We start from the raw sequence: 4,707 nt of genomic DNA on the forward strand, positions 1-4,707 counted from the left end.
GATTACATCCCAAAGCCTCAACACCAAAAATACCTGACTCACATACCCACTTTGAAATCAAAGACAAGAAGTCAGCTTAAAATAAAAACCCTGTACGATGCCTCAGCCTGTGGAAAAATCCAGAAAAGAAGCCTACTGACTGTACTCAATCTACACCGCAAGTAAAGGAACATCCACACACATAGTTGAGAAAAAACCAATACAAGAACTCCAGTAATTCAAACGGTCAGAGTGCCATATGTCCTGCAAACAATCACACCAGTTCTCCAACAAGACTTCTTAACCACACTGAACTGGCTGAAACAACAGAAATAGAGTCCAGAATGTGGACATGAACAAAGATTATTGAGATTCAGGACAGACAAATTCAATCCAAGGAAAATAAGAATAACAATAAAATGATACAGGAGCTGAAGGACAAAATAGCCGGTATAAAAAAGAACTTAACAAATCCGATCCGACAGAGCTGAATAACACAAGACAAAAATTTCACAATATAAGAATTTCAAATTCAGGATATACAGAGAACTACTGCAAGATTCTACACAAAAAGATCATCCCAAAGACACACAGTCATCAGATTTTCCAAGGTCAAAAGGAAAGAAAGAATGTTAAACGCAGCCAGTGAGAAAGGGCAAGTCACCTACAAAGGGAACCCCATCAGGCTAACAGCAGATCTCTGCTGAAACCCTATAAGCCAGAATAGATTGGATGGCCAATATTCAACATTCTTAAAGCAAAAAAAAAAAAAAACTTCAACCAAGAATTTTATATCCAGCTATAATAAGCTTCCTAGGTGAAGGAGAAATTAGATCTTTTTCAGATAAGTAAATGTTGAAGAAATTTGTTATCACTAGACCTGCCTTACAAGAGATCTTGAAACAAATGCTAAATATAGAAAGGACAGACCACTACCAGCTAATACAAAACCACAATTAAAGACACAGACCAGTGACACTATACAGCAACCAACCAACCAAAGAAAACAAAGAAATCTTCAACTAAGAATTTCATATCCAGCCAAACTTAACTCCCTAACTGAAGGAAAAATCAGATCTTTTTCAGATAAGCAAATATTGAGCATACTTATTCCCACCAGACCTGCCTTAAAAGAGATCTTGGGCCAGGCACAGAGGCTCACACCTGTAATCCCAGCACTTTGGGAGACCGAGGTGGGTGGACCACAAGTTCAGGAGTTCGAGATCAGCCTGGCCAACATGGTAAAATCCCGTCTCTACTAAAAATACAAAAAATCAGCTGGGCCTGGTGGCAGCTACCTGTAATCCCAGCTACTCGGGAGGCTCAGACAGGAGAATCATTTGAACCTGGTCCAGCCTGGACAACAGAGCAAGTCTCCATCTTAAAAACAAAAACAAAAAAAGAGGATCTTGAAAGGATCACTAAGTGTAGAAAGAAGAGACTGCTACCAGCTAATACAAAAACACACAGATCAGTGTCACTGTAAGGCAACCACATAAACAAGCCAACATAATAACCAGCTGACAACACAATGACAGAATCAAATGCACATGTATTAATACTAGCATTGAATGTAATCAGGCTAAATGCCACATTTAAAAGGCACATAGTGGCCAGGTGTGGTGGCTCACGCCTGTAATCCCAACACTTTGGGAGGCTGAGGTGGCGGATCACTTGACATCAAGAGTTCGAGACAAGCCTGGCCAACATGGTGAAACCTCATCTCTACTAAAAATACAAAAATTAGCCAGATGTGGTGGCACACACCTATAATCCCAGCTACTTGGGAGACTAAGGCACAAAAATCACTTGAACCCAGGAGGCAGAGGTTCCAGTGAGCCAAGATGTGCCACTGTACTTTAGCCTGGGTGACAGAGCAAGACTCTATCTCAAAAATAAAATAAAAGGCACAGAGTGGCAGGCTGGAAATAAAAGCAAAACCAAATAGTGTGATGACTTCACTAGACCCATCTCACATGTAACAACACCCAAAGGCTCAAAATAAGCAATGGAAGACAACATACCAAGTAAATGGAAAACAGAAAAAGGTAGGAGTTGCAATCCTAATTTCAGATGAAACAGATTCATAAGCAAGTTTAGAGACTTACAAAGAGACATAACTCCCACACAGTAGTGGGAGACTTCAACACTCCACTGACATTATTAGATAGATCATCAAGGCAGAAAATTAACATAGATATTCAGGACCTGAATTTCAACATTGGACCAAATGGATCTGATAGAACTCTGCAGAACTTTCCAACCCAAAACAACACAATATACATTCTTCTTATTGCCGCATGACATATACTCTAAAAATGACCACATAATTGGACATAAAACAGTCCTCAACAAATGTAAAACAACGGAAATCATGCCAAACACACACATGAACTACAATAAATAAAAACAGAAGACTAAGAAAATCACTCAAAACCATGCAATTACATTGAAATTAACATGATCCTGAATGAATTTGGGGTCAATAATGAAATTAAAGCATAAATTAAGAAGCTCTTTGAAACTAGTGAGAAAAAGGATACAACATACCAGAATCTTCGGGACACATCTAAGGCAGTGTTAAGAAGAAAATTCACAGCAGTAAATGCCCACATCAGAAAGTTAGAAAGACCTTCAATTAACAACTTAATATCACAACTGAAAGAATTAAGAGAAGATCAAATCAACACCAAAGCTAGCAGAAGATTAAAAATAACCAAAACAAGAGCTGAACTGAAATAAATAGAGAGAAAAAATCATTCGAAAAACAAATCTAGAAATTCGGGGTTTTTTTGAAAAAAGTGAATAAGATAGACCACTAATTAGACTAATAAAGAAGAAAGAGTTAAGATCCAAATAAACACAATTAGAAATGACAAAGGGAATGTTGCCACTGACCCCACAGAAATAAAAATAACCCTTAGAAACTACTATGAACACGTCGATGCAGACAAACTAGAAAACCTAGAAGGCATGGAAGTTCCCAAGGCTGAACCAGGAAGAAACTGAATCCCTGAAAAGACCAATAATGAGATCTAAAATTGAATCAGTAATAAATAGCCTACTAACCAAAAAAATGCCCAGAACCAGATGGATTCAGAGCTGAATTCTACCAGATGTACAAAGATGACCTGATACCTTTCTAAAATAAACTATTCCCCAAAAAATTGAGGAGGATGGACATCTTCCCAACTCATTTTATGAGGCCATCATCATCCTGATATCAAAACTTGGCAGAACTGCAACAAAAAATAAAACTTTGGGCCAATATCCTTGAGGAATATTGATGCAAAATCCTCAACAAAATACTTGCAAACTGAATCTAGTGGCACATCAAAAAGCTAATCTACCACAATCAAGTAGTTTTCTTCCCTGGCATGCAAGGTTGGTTCAACATATGCAAATCAATAAATGTGATTCATCACATAAACAGAACTAAATACAAAAACCACATGATTATCTCAAAAGATGCAGAAAAAGTTTGATAGAATTAATGCTCCTTCAAGTTAAAAACTCTCAATAATTATGTATTGAAGGAACACACTTCAAAATAATAAGAGCCATATATGACAAACCCACAGCCAACATAATACTGAATTGGCAAAAGCTGAAAGCATTCTCCTTGAAAACCAGCACAAGTCAAGGATGTCCTCTCTCACCACTTCAATTCAACATAGTATTGGAAGTCCTGGCCAGAGCAATCAGGAAAGAGAAAGAAATAAAGGACATCCAAATAGGAAGAAAAGAAGTCAAACTATTTCTGCTTGCAGATAATATAATTCTATGCCTAGAAAACCCCATAGTCTTCACCCAATATCTCCTTACACTTATAAACAACATTAGCAAAGTCTCAGGATACAAACTCAGTATACAAACATTACTAGCATTCCTATAGGCCAACAACAACCAAACCCAGAGTCAAATCAGGAATGCAATCCCCTTCACAGTTGCCACAAAAAGAATAAAATACTTAGGAATACAGCTAACCCAGGGAGGTGAAAAATCTCTACAATAATCCTAGCTACTTGGGAGGCTGAGGCAGGAGAATCGCATGAACCCGGGGACAGAGTTTGCAGTGAGCAGAGATCACACCCCTGCACTTCAGCCTGGGCAACAGAGTGAGACTCTGTCTCAAAAAAATAAAAATAAAAGAATTACAAAACACTGCTCCAGAAGTCAGAGAAGACACACATAAATTGAAAAGCATCCAGTGTTCATGGATAGAAAGAAGCAATATCATTAAAATGGTCATACTGCCCAAAGTAATTTGCAGATTCAGTGCTACTTCTATCAAACTACTAACAACATTTTTCAGAGAACTAGAAAAACCTATTTAAAATTTATATGGGATAAAAAAGAGCCCAAGTCACCAAGGAAGTCCTAAGCATAAAAGAACAAAGCTGGAGGCGTTACGTCACCCAACGTCAAGCTATGCTACAGGCTACAGTAATCAAAGTAGCATAGTACTGGTACAAAAACAGGCATATAGACCAATGGAGCAGGATAGAGAGCCCACAAATAAGGTCACACACCCACAACCATCTGATCTTCAACAAAGCTAAAAAAAACAAGCAATGGGGAAAAGACTCCCTATTCAATAAATGGTGCTGGGATAACTAGATAGCCATATGCAAAAGATTAAAACTAACTGCCCTCTTGCCTTTTTTTTTTTTTTTCCTTTTTTTCCCTTTTTTTCCCCTTTTTTTTTTTTTTTTTTTTTTTTTTTTT

This window comes from Piliocolobus tephrosceles, chromosome X, assembly GCF_002776525.5.
Source record: "Piliocolobus tephrosceles isolate RC106 chromosome X, ASM277652v3, whole genome shotgun sequence".
Taxonomy (NCBI): domain Eukaryota; kingdom Metazoa; phylum Chordata; class Mammalia; order Primates; family Cercopithecidae; genus Piliocolobus; species Piliocolobus tephrosceles.